General features: G+C 37.6%; 1 long non-coding RNA gene across 3 annotated transcripts; it reads right to left on the minus strand.

The window, feature by feature from the left end:
- Positions 1-514: 514 nt before the first annotated feature.
- On the minus strand, positions 515-12,802 carry LOC132324014 (uncharacterized). Of its 3 annotated transcripts, XR_009485493.1 has the most exons (5): positions 12,375-12,802; positions 7,313-7,415; positions 5,943-6,514; positions 3,663-3,837; positions 515-2,971 (listed from the first exon to the last, which is right to left on the minus strand). It is a non-coding gene; the product is annotated as an uncharacterized LOC132324014 (long non-coding RNA). The 3 variants fall into 3 exon arrangements; XR_009485492.1 differs by lacking the exon at positions 5,943-6,514 and having other exon boundaries at positions 12,344-12,789; XR_009485491.1 differs by lacking the exon at positions 5,943-6,514 and having other exon boundaries at positions 12,375-12,786.
- Positions 12,803-13,141: the final 339 nt, after the last annotated feature.

Genomic DNA, 13,141 nt, shown 5'->3' on the forward strand with positions numbered 1-13,141 from the left:
GTCCAAGCAGTTGCAATTTCCTTTCTTTTAGCTAAACCAAGAAGTGTAGTTGTAGTTATTGATAAAATAAGTAGGATTTGGAGAACTGCTTTTATGTACACCCTCTGTTCTTTTAGCTGGAGTGCCTGCAAAGGAGAGAGAGCCTCAAGAGGTGTAAAGGGGATAGAATTAGTCCCAAATTTTCTAAACAGGAAAAAGCTGTCAACCTAATTGCTTCACATTACAGCACTGAAAGGTGGGCAGGTGGGGCAGGCTGTCATTGCCTGGGTGCAAAGTTGAACTCAGAGTTTGTTGCATTTCTCTTGAGTCACTGAGGTAAACAGAGAGAGGAATTCTTGTCTTACATCTCTGCACTGTGTTGTGAGCCCATGCTTAGCATGAAATAAGAAACAAAAAGGCACTGCAATTAAATTTGTTTGAGTTGGCAAGCTCTTAAATAGCAAACTCTTGGGGAGGCAAGGAGAAGGTGGCTGCAGACACAAAAGACTGAATTTCATTAGCAGTTACACCTACAACAGTTCAAAAATAATTACCACACAAAATACATTTTTGTTAGAAACAATTATTTAATAGTCCTGGAAAAAAAATTGCTACTTAATTGGGAATACTGACAGGAAAAATAGGGAGAAAATATTTTAGCAGTGTGACCCTGTATATATGCCCTCTACTTAAGTGCTTCCCAGCCTTCTCTTTAACACAAGAGTGGTTATAAGCTAATTCAATGCCTATTGCTCAAATTCATATCTAGTCATAAGATGGTAACATCCAAACCCAGCACAAACCTTTTGGACTGTCCCTACATCCATTTCTGCTCCTGCACATCCTAGATCCTTTGGATGGGTTGGCAATTCTGATCCCACTGTGCTGGCAAGACCAGGACCCCCACTCCTCCTCCCCTGCTGCAGTGGATTCTGCTCCACGTGAGCTCAGCAAAGGAGAGGGGCTCTGCTGGGATCCCATGGGACATTTGTCAGCCAAACTCATTCAGAATTCATGGCATGGACATTGTGAACACCAGAAACCAGGAAAAAGCACCAGTGATGCTAAAAGAGTGAGAAAAGACCACACCAGAGGACAAAAATTGAGTACAAACACAATCCATACTAAAATGCTTAGAATTTTTAAGAGGTGGATAACTACAGCATTTGAGCACTTTAATTGAAATATTTTTTTATATTAAAAGCATATTCCATCCCTTCTTTAGATTCACAGACTTTGAAATAAATGGGTTCTTTTATTATCAAGTTCACTTCACATTATAGCAAATTAACATTCAGTGTTTAATTACCCATAATATATTCAGTTTAAAAGAAAAGAGCATCCATTTTGCCTAGCACAGCAAATCATAAGTTCTCATAGAAACAGACTCTTAATGCAGAGAAATTCATAATTTTCTAGCAGTGAAACCAGTTATCCATGGTAGTAATACAAGAATATTTCTGGCAGTATTGGAGCAGATTAAATGGACCAGATTAAATACACCTGATTCTAGCAATTTCTGTGAAGCACTGAAGAAGCACTGAAGAGAGAAGAGTAGCCCCATTCCTAATCCTCCCACCACAGGGGAAAATCATGCTCATCTATTTCCCTTCTTTCTGTTCACTGAATATTTAGGATGCCTACAGTGTTTCTAGTCCACTTAATTCCTGACTCCAGTTAATTGTAAGGCTCTAGTCATGAAATCTTAATATGCTCAAGACAAAATTAAACTGTGGAAGATGTCTCCACAGAATGCTTTTTCTGCCAGTTTTCCTTTGGAAAAAGAGGAGTTTTAAATCCTAATATTAAAAGTAATTCCCAGATTGTGAAGGAGGGAAAAAGCCCCCAATTATTAAATTCCCCAGAGACAGCAACAAATATTATTGTGGGGAAATTTAGTAAAAAGAAATTTAGAGAGGGATAAAGTAGGGCGCCATGGATCCCTGAAATGATTTTGTATAAGCACTTGGACATACTGAGGAGGGAAAGCAGATATCACAGGGATCCTGACTCTTCCTGTGAATATGATGAAGAGGCCACTTCTTTGCTGCCCCACAGTGAAATGAAAAAGATGTTGGGAAGTGCTGTTGCTAAGTTCTGTCTTGGAAACAAAGCATTTCTATCAAACATGCAACTGACCTCAGGTTTACATAGAAGTGTCTGAATTATTTTTGTCTGATTTCAAAATGTTATGCAGAAAAGAGCACGTTACTAAAATTGTAAACAGAAAATGTAAATTGAAATGGAAAGTGCTTTTATTTTAAAATAAATCAAAAGGTTTTAAATTAAAATTGGAATTCAGTTCTTCTGCAGCTAATCATTAAATTCCCAGTATATTTCACACGTACCTCCAGGAAATATTTTATTTAGTTTGAATAGGTTAGGGAGTTACTGGTATGAAACTTATGGAGATGCTTATGGCTTCTTTCTCTGAATTAGTATGGATAAATACACTCCAAGTGACATAAAAATCTTCTCAGATTTCTCCTGAGACAGGTGAGCTCGTGTAGCAAGTAACAGAGAAATTTCATTTCTGTTTGTTTGCAGTTAAGCCCAGCTCCATGCAGAGGCTCAGGCTCCTGTTTCTGTGGTCCTCTGTGTATGTCCCAGTGTCCCTGATTCCTGTGCACTCATCTACTGTATCCAGAGGGGAACCCACTAACATGCTCCAAGTTTGATGTGGTTGACTCTCTATCGATATTAATTCTTTGTTGTGTCCTAGGCTGCATGATAATAGTTAATATTATTCTCCAAGACCCCAGATATTTGTATTCACTGTTCTTCTATTATACGAAAAAGTAATATAGTTCATCATGATATTTTTTAAATATTAATAGTAGTATTAATATTATTAGAAGAATGAAAATGCTTAACCACTTCAGAATTTATTTATTTGGGAAAAAAAATTCTATTTTTTTGTCTGGAGCTTGTTGGATGACTGCATCTACAGGGAAGTGCCAAAATGCAGTCTTCTTGTTTTTCCCTCCAGAGTCTGAAAAACAAAGCAAGACTCAGTTATTTCAACCACACTGAGCAATCACGTTGAGTTGCACCAGGACAAAATAATTTTGTGCTTATAGGAATTATGAGCCAGGCCTACAGTACATTCTTATTTGCTCCCTGTGGACAGATGAGAGCAGTTCAGAAGTGCTGATTTCATTTTACCAGTCAAAACAGAGTTCTCACACAAAGAGTTACACAAACACCAGTAAAGTGTCAGGGATTGCCCATACCAATGACTCTCTTCTCCCTCTTCATCATATGCAACAGCTAAACAGAGACAGTTAAAATGATGGGAAAATATTGGGGGGTGGGAGGGCATTTAAACTCATTTAAATTTAAAAAAAACTTCTTGAAAGCTCAAGTTCATAGCAGATCTATGTCAAAGCAGGCACTAATTATTAAATATGTAAATCATGTAAATTGTATCAGATGGAGCTCTGTATGTATGAACCTTTTTTTTCCTGGGTTATGTTCAAAAGTGGAGAGGTCAGTGACTAGAGGAAACTCCAGAACATTCAGATCAAATATAAAAAATAACTAAGATAGAATCAATCAATACTTTTTGGTTTTTCTACCGTGAAGCAAGTAGTGTCCAAACACAAAAGTCTAAAAGAGGACACAGATTTAGAGAATTACATATGAGAATTACAGCTGGTTCTAAATTTCCCACATGTACTTACCCATAACTATATTCTTCAAAATTATATACAGGAAGTAAGTTTTTGTGACCATGTGAAGCAGATGAGGTGTCCTTTCTCATCACAAAAGAGCACCAAAAGAACTCTGCTTACTGCTCTGCTGCTCAAAAATTAAAATTTTTGCACTTTATACTTTTCAGAAAGATCAAATTCAAGCCTGGTTGTAAAAGGAAAAAGAATTGTATAAGTTCAAGAATAATCTTATTTTATATTCCTTAAAATGGCATAAAGTCTTGCATCCTGCACATTTTAAATCTAAATGTTAATGGAGGTGCACTGAAAACATTCCCTCAGAAATCACCATCTATAAAACACCATTTAAACAATTTCAAAATATTGTATTAGACCATTTTAAACCTCTTTTTAGAATAATAGGATGATTTAAATAGCTGTCACTGAAGTAAATAAAAATCACAGCTTGACTAATCATAAACAAGCATTGATATAAAAAAAAATGTACTTTTTTTCTAAGTGAGCCTTCCAATGCAGTGCAGGGATTTCTCTTTTAATTCTGCACTGAGATAAGTGCTGGTGGCTTTATCTTTCATTCAAAGCTGAATGGAATCTAAAGGTTATCTTGAACTTTCAGGCTTTAAAGGGGCTTACATTTTCCAAATATTTTATTTAGACAAAGACCATGCTTTCCCTGAATCACAACAGCTGACATGTCACATTCTAAAGGCACTTCACATTTCTAAGGTGACCTTCCAAACAGACACTTGAAACCTGCATAGGTGAGAGTCCACCTGGAGGAGAATTCTGTTTGCTTGGGTTTCTTGTTTTCCAGAACAAGAATGTATCTCTTCTCTCTACTTTTATTTCCTGATTTGTGACTTGATCCCTTGTTAACAGCTGGTTTAAACAGCCCCTGCCCAGTAACAGCTGTGTGTTTATGTTACTGTCAGTGCTGATGTGTGTGTGTGTGCACACAGAGGGGAAGATGGAGGAGAAAGCAGCGAGGGGATAAAACCAGGATATAGCATTATAAAACTTTTACATTTAAAGGCTCAACAGAATTCCCATTTCAAACTGCCTCCACCCAGAAGAGCTTCTCTTCTCCTACCTGCAATGTGATGGATTGTTAAAAGCCCATGATTTACTCACAAGGTAGCATTTACTGCTTTCCACAGAAAACAGAGTAATTTCAGCTAATGGAGTCATCTTATTTCTAACAGTCTTATGTGTAAGAAAGGAAAACTAGTTAAGAAACTCTGTATAGCAGCAGCCCCCATGCCTTCAGCTGAGAATTACTAATTTGCACATCAGTGTTGACTTTGAAAGTCAGTTCACAAGCAGATTCATTACAGGATGTAATCAAACTCTCACTCAGCTGCACGTTCCACTGGTGAAATGACATAATCCATTTTCTGTGTGTCAGCACCAGAGCAAGCTCTTTCTAGTGTTGAAATGTCAGCTGTGCAGCCTGACACATGTTTTGATTGAGTTTGGACATCCTGTTGGGCCACCAGAGAAACTGACTTTTAAAGTGGCGCTTATGAGGAGCCTTTGGTAAATTTATCTTTGCAACTGTTCCTTTGTTCTGCCTGCACAGCACACTGCAAAGTGAATTTATAGATCTCAGTTCATAAAGTAAAGCCAACCAAACATGTTTCTATGTAAAATTTTAAAATAAAATCCATAATTAGATAAAAATTAAATTAAAACCTGACAAAGGATGTTCTGCAGCTCGTTCCATTAGACACCACAAAGGAGCAGAACAGCAGGACAGATCAGAAAAAGATAAAACATGAAGGGACTTGGGAAGAATAACTGAACAGGGAGAACTGATTATGAGATGAGACAACAAATTGCAATGGAATAGAAGGACAAGGATTTGAGAAGACATAAAAAGGAAAAGAAAGACTGAATGGAGACTGGTATTGTTCAAGATACAAAGCTATTAAAAAAGGTGGGAAGGAATTTTTTGAGTTCTGGCCATCCGATTTCCTAAAAAGACAAAATAAAGGTGGAGGATGTGATCTACTTGTTAAATCTTAACCATTGTTATAGCTTACTTTGTAAGGGTAACTGCAAATGACTGAGAATTAAGAAAAAATATTTAATTTTATACATTGCATATTGTTGCGGTGTAATTTTTCATCAGAAATTTTCACTTGCATATTTATCCTATTCTGGATTAAGATGCAATCAATTTTCCTTTTTTTTTTTCATGTAGAGACCATTCAATAACAAAATAATCAGCAACAGAGGTTCTATCATAACAACAATATCATAAAGGATTCAACATTCAGAACAACACACCTTTCCATGATGTATAGCAAAAGATTTTGCACCATATTCAAAGGAGATGCAGGAGGAATTTGTAGCAGAATTGGGCATTCTAGCTCAAAGTATACAAAAACTGGGACAAAGTTTGTCAGGGTCTCTTTCACAAGCCTGTTAGAGTCTTGTTTAGTTTTGGAAGACTTTAGGAAGGTTAGATCTACACTAAGGGGACTCCACAGTACTCTTCTTTTTGCTCTTTGTTTATATTCCTGGAGTGTCTTTACAATAATTCAGTGGATTTTGAATAAATCTTTTTACTAAAAACCTGTAACCCATGAATGCTGCAGCAGGTCAGGCTGATTTCTGTGGTCATTGAAACATGGACACAACTGCCATCATCCCAAAGCAGAGCTAAGCTTAAACACAATCTCCTCTGCTGTTACAAGATTTGCACTGGTAGCTCCATGACCTAGGACTGTGTTTAGTTAGCATATGCAACATCTATTCTTGTGGTACAGGAAAATAATTTCATCTTCTTTCATGGTGAAGTCCTTCATTGTATGTCTAAGCATAGTGATTTTCATCCTCAGACAGATATCCAGCCTCTCCTGCAAGGAGACAGTATTTAACCAAGTGCATCACTGAGTCTGGTAACACAGACTGAAAGCTCAAATATTTATTATGAACAATTCTTATTTGAATGCTTAGATGTATTAACCTACTCCAAGAATGAAGAGATATTCATAAATTTTCAATCCATTCTAAGGATTCTTCCTGCAATTCAAATAAAGAAATCTTTTATCATTTACATTTGTACTGGTTACAGGCAACTGAATCAAAAGATCATAAAGTGGTTGGTGTTGGACAGGACCATAAATGTCATCTTGTTCCAGTACCCCTTCCAGGGCAGGGACACCTTCCACTAGACCAGGTTGCTCAGAGCCTGTTCCAAACTGAACCACTCTAAATCTCTTGAATTAAGTTTACAAGTTATCCTGAGTGCTGAGGAGGTGCTTCCTTAGAATCCCACAGCACAATCCAGTGCCATTGGAAATCCTGCTCAGCAAAGGAGGCTATGAAACAGCGCTGCCACTTCCTCTTTGTTTTCTTACAATTATGCAGTGAAAATGAACTTTTAGTTCTCTGTAGGTGTATTGACAGAGCTTGTTTTGGTTTTAAGCAAACAAGCAGGATCCCCAGACATACTAGGATAAGAGTATTTGGCTATATTTTAATAAATTAAGGGTTTGATTCTATTTTTTATCTAGTCAAATAAGAGTAAAACTGGCGGCTTGGAAAAAATGCTAATGCATAACAAAATTTGGGCTGTATCCCAAGTGACTAAATCCCATCTAATTAATGCTAGTACAAATCCAGAGGAATTATATGGAAATAAAATTACTTACACATTCTTTCTTTGGCCTAATGGACTGCAACATTCAGTCCACATTGTTTAATGTAATAGAATTTACTTTTGATATGCAAAATATTTCAACTGCCAGGACTCTCCTGCAAGAAGAAAGGAAGAATCTGAATAGCTGCCAACATGAACTCTGAATGCAGTACATTTTCATCACATAGTCTCAACAAACACTTCTTCCATTAACTTTACTCCTCAATGAGAATAAATCTTTCTCACAGTTTCATCAGATCAGAAGAATTCATTCATTTGGAGCAAGCATGATGATTTTTAATGGGAAGCTTGAACTATTTGTGTCATGGGATATTTTTTACAAATGTTAAAAAAGAGACAGGTGCATATATTTTGAATTTTAGCACTGATTGTTCCTGTCTGTTGAAGCACAAACTTACTTCTTGAGCAGGCCATTTCTGCATGATCCATGACATATAAAAATAACATAAGCTTGAAAGACATTATATCAGTAGCAAAAAAATTAAGGAAAAAAGTCATTATTCAAGGCCATATAGATGGGACAGAACTGATAACATTGTATTTTTTCCCATACAAAACAACAAAAAAATCACAATAATTCAGATATGTGCAAAGATTTCACTATGCTGTTTCTACAATTTACATGAACAACAGTTAAACCTAAAAGACAATGAACCCAGTACCTCAGGCTTGCATATATATTCAGATTAAATTCCATGTTCTACGGCCAAGCTTGGTATTTTACCATTTTAATGATTCAATCATGGGTAATGAACTAATGTGCTACAACATCTCATTGAATTCCTTGCTGATGTGGGTCTGCTGTTGCCCTCTTCTTGCCCTCAAAGAATTTTTAATATAGATTAGGAAAAAAAATAAAAATACACACCCAAAATAAACTAGGAAAAGTTATTTCTTTGTCACTTTGTCCTGAAATCGCCGTCATCCACCCCTTACAGAAGTCCAGAGATGTATGTGGAACTTTGCATCAGCTCCCTTGCTCCAGACTAACACATTCCAGTGCTCAGAGCAGTGTTTCCAGCTGGAAGGGCATATTTAAACTGTAGTTGATGTGAAATCTTGGTCATGAGAATGACTCTCAGAAGCACAAGGTTTCCAAGGAGGCTTGACAGGGAAACTGTCTGCGCAGAGCCAGAGCTGCTACAGCAGCCAGAGCAGGAGACAACAAACAGGCCAAGGGTTTACAAGTAGGGAAGCACGTGAGTGAAGGTAAAAGACCTGCATGACTGCTTGGATAAACCACCTGCCATTGTGCAAAAAGACTGGGTAATTGTACTAGGTGCTAATAAAAATGGATAACTATATTCTGAGGCATCCTTGAAGGCTTTTTTTCCTCTGCAAGCATTCTGCCTTTGGTCAATAGGATGTGTTCTGCTAATGCTCTAGATAATCTATCTGTGTTGAGTTTGTGAGGGTTCCCAGGATGAGGTGAGAGATGAGTGAATCTGACTCCATGTTCTTAGAAGGCTGATTTATTATTTCATGATATTATATTATATTATATTATATTATATTATATTATATTATATTATATTATATTATATTATATTATATTATATTATATTATATTATATTATATTATATTATATTATAGAATGCTATGCTAAAACTATACAAAAGAAAAAGAAAGGATACAGACAGAAGGCTTATCAGGAATGAAAAATAAAAACTTGTGATTCCTCAAAGCCTTGACACAGCTGGCTGTGACTGGCCATTAAGTTAAAACAATTCACATGTTTGGTAAAAGATCTCCAGACCACATTCCAGAGCAGCAAACACAGGAGAAGCTGAGGCTTCTCAGCTTCCCAGGAGAAGAAATCTTGGCAAAGGGATTTTTCCAGAAAATATGACAGTGACACCTGTGCAAACCTAGCAATGATGATGTTAAAGTGAGACCTTACTGCCATGCATTTCCACAACTCCGAAAAAAAAAGTGAGTTCCCATTAATGAGAAATTTCCATTTATAGGAAAAAAAAATACAAACACTAAAGAAAAGGAGCTGATTAGATTTCATGACAGAAAAGGTGAGAAAATTGATAACACCATGAAGCAATTATATACCCAATTAATGAAATTAACATACCCTCAGATAACACTATTTTGTCATGTGAATTATGAGCAGTCTCTTCACATCTATTTTGCTGAAAATAAATTGATTTTGTGAGGCTTGAAGGCCTAGAGATTTACTATAAACAGTGATCACCATCACTCTGATTATTGAACATTAACTATGAGAAGTAACCTTGTAGCTGTCAGATGCTCCAGCAAGTGCCCAAAGGAGATTCTTATGCAAAATATGTGGTTGCAGATAAGTCAAATGAGTAATTGTAAATGGAGAAGTGACCACCCAGAAAAGCAAAATATTTTTTCACATAGAAATAAAAATTAATAAATAATCACTACTTATTTTGATTCATCTGGACCTTCTTTACGAGCAGAGCATGGCTTATTTAGCTGCAAGTCTGATCTATCTTGTCATTGGAGTATCAAAAACAAAGAGTGTATTAGCAGTAGGTGCAGTGATGCTCTGAATGGGGATACAGGTGTGGTAAAAGAAGGAAGTAGGTTTTAGTCATGATGCCAAGATACCAAGGAAGACACCTGGGCACCCTGTGTATGCTTTTTTCTTAGACAAGAGCTCACTGGTTTTGGAGCTTTATTTGGTTCCCTTGTCCACAGTGCACAAAGGATTAGAGGGTACTTCTTTTATGAAATACACAAGACCAATCTAAAAATTAGGACTCTTGATTTTACTAGCCACTGCACAAATACAGAGCTAGGGACAGTCTCTGTGCTAAAGGGATTACTTGAAAAATACATTAAATAAAGGTTACTGTATCCTTCTTATTTAAGAAGGTGGAGGAGTTCCGTTCTTCCAGTCATAAAAAAAGGAAGTAGAGGAACTCAGGTTTTACCCTAGATGCCTTGAATATTGCTCTCCTCATTTTTATTGCCAATATTTTTCATTATGTTTGTGGAGATTATTTGCTCATGAGCCTTCCTCTCACCACAGCATCCTCACTGCCAGGGACTCGCAACTCAATTTTCTGCAGAAATCTGAAGAACATAATGTCTCCTCTGTAAAAGAAACCACTGAAAGCTTAAAAAAAAACCCCAAAATTCTTTTGCTCTCCAGATATATTTTTCATACACTGCCCAGTCATACATATTTGCATATGTGTTAAAAATAACACATATGTCTGTTAAAAATAAAAAGCATGTGAGTCACCACACGGCATTTCTGCACAAAAGGTAACCAGGGAAAGGCAGGTCAAGGATTACAACTGTAATGCTGAAAATGGACTGGGAGTAAAACTGAAGCATTTGTTACAAAGCTACACCCTTGGCTCTGTGGACATGGGAGGACCACACCAGGGGATGTTTCTATACATGAGACTTACAGGAACCATCTGATATTCCTCAAGATAACTGTGAAGAGGAAGAAGTGACCAGAGGGTCTGGTCTTTAGCCATGTACATGAAAAACAGGTGGGAGTGACCTTACTCACAGGAAAAGAAAATTGCTGCTGAACTTACGTATCTAAAAAATGAGTGAATTAAAATTCTAAATCTCACATATCATCCATAAAAACATGCCTTTACCAGGCAGATGCAATCTAAGCTTTGAAAAAAAACAACAGTAAGGGCAAAATCTTCAGCTGAGTTGAAGAAAATAAATATACTAGCAGGCAGTCAAGAATTTTAACTCTGTCTAAAGACAAAGGTCTGTAAAAATACTCTTTTGCAAGAAAAGAATGCCCTTCCTCTCTAGCACCAATGCTGCCTGCATTAGAAGAAAATGAATTGAAAAGGCAGGGAAGGCACCAATGTGTCATCGTCTAGCTCAGCAGGGATTAATTTATCCAACTTACTCCTTGATGATAAAAAATTTGGAAGGTGCAGATGCTAAAATGCAGAGTTATGATGCTGCCACTGTAGAGAAGTAAACATTTAAATCTCTGGATGCTCAAAGGGAAGCCACAGAGCAGTGTCCTGGTTGTACCATGGGACACTCGGCGCCGTGAGCGGCACCGCGGCTGCTCGTGCCGGCCTGGATGCTGTGGTCAGGAGTGGAACACCCACAGGCAGGTGAGCCTACACATTCCAACACCTGTGATAGCCTCAGCACCCGTGTGGGGCAAGGAGAAGGCAGTCTGTGGTGCACTGGGTCTCAGGAAGGTGAGACTGCTATTCCCTTGGGAGGCCAGTGCACAAATGGACCATGCCCCTGCTGCCACAGCAAATCTCTGGAGAGGGGAGAAGGGAAGCAGGGTACAAAATGCTCTGTACCCTGACTGCAACAGAGAGGATTTTATTAAAGCCCTTAGTAATCTGTGAAAGAAATACAATGATGCAGAGAGGCCTCTTTCAATTCAGAAAGAAGGAAGGAAATAAAATGCTTAAGAGAATGTGGATTTATCTAGCCCACCACTACTAAAGAGGCAATTTTGCTTCTGCAGGTTGGCTGGTGTGTTTGGTGCTTTCTTATAGAAAAGAAAAGCAAATACACACCCCAAAGAACAGACTAGGTGGAGAGAAGTGGAAGAAATTTCAAGTACTGACAATTTCAAGAAATTACATGGGAGTTTCCCTAATGCCCACTCCAATGTAAATCTTTTCCTGCAACTAGTGAGCAATATATTTTAAACATTTCTTCCACAAGTTTTTAAGCCCAAAATAGACAAGACACAGCTGTACTGCTGTGAATTATAATGTTGTGCTTATCCACTTGAATTAACAGCAACACCCCACAAAAGCAACTTGCACTTCACATAGCTTCAACAGCAATAAAGCAAATAAGGAGAGCACTACTGATTGCAGCCAATGTATGAGAAAAAACATGTGCCCACTACCCAATTTCTCATTGAGAACATGTAGAACAAACACAATGAAGCTTTAAAAAACAAATTACATTAGGAAAAATACAGTTATTTGTATATACAAAATAAACATGTGAGAAAAATTATCCTGGGGAGTAATAGTAGTAATAGTAGTCCCTTTAGTCTGGCTGTAAAGTACAGACCTTTTATCTTTGCAGAAGCACAGGAACTTACTCACTGCATTCCTTCCAGTGTGTCTGTGTTGTCACCATCCCTGCCAGCTATTCAGATGGCCAGGACCTTCAAGCTCTTCATGTCTTCTAAGACCTCCTCTTTTGAAATGTGGTTTGGAGACAGATGAAGTAGAAAGCTGAACAGGAAACACCTTTGCATTTAATGGAGCAAAGTCTAGATTAAAATCCTGCTGCTTGACAGTCTAAAAAAAAGACCTAGAAGAATTCTGAGTGTCTGAGCTCACACTGCTTGTACATTTGCATAGTATATTCACTGCAAGCTTAGAGATAACAGAAACCAAATGTGTTTATGTCTGGAGTCAAAATGAATTATGGGCTGATAAGAAATGAGCATTTTTAAAAGAAGAGAAAATACAATCATGTTATTCCTAGATTACAAAGGATTGTCCACAGTATCTGCAGGACAACAGAACAACAGCTGTTTACAGTTCTGACTTTTGCACCAGCCTGTCCATACTGATATGGGGCACCCAGTGACACGTGTGCAGCACGAGGTGGCTGCACTGCTCTGGTTTACCTCAAAGTACCACACAGCTGCTGTAGCTGTGGGACCATGAATTGCCAGGTAGAAGGGAAGAACAAAACACTTCTCCTTAACAAGCAGAAGTTGTTAGACAGAACCATTCAGACCAGTATCTGATGCAAAGAACTTTCCCACTCTCAGGAGTATTTTAAAAAGCACATTTAGAACAGGCAAAATGCTGTGCAGTGGGACCTCTGTCAGCCAGAAGGTTCAGATGGGCATGC

The sequence above is a fragment of the Haemorhous mexicanus genome, chromosome 2 (genome assembly GCF_027477595.1).
Source record: "Haemorhous mexicanus isolate bHaeMex1 chromosome 2, bHaeMex1.pri, whole genome shotgun sequence".
NCBI classification, from domain to species: Eukaryota; Metazoa; Chordata; class Aves; order Passeriformes; family Fringillidae; genus Haemorhous; species Haemorhous mexicanus.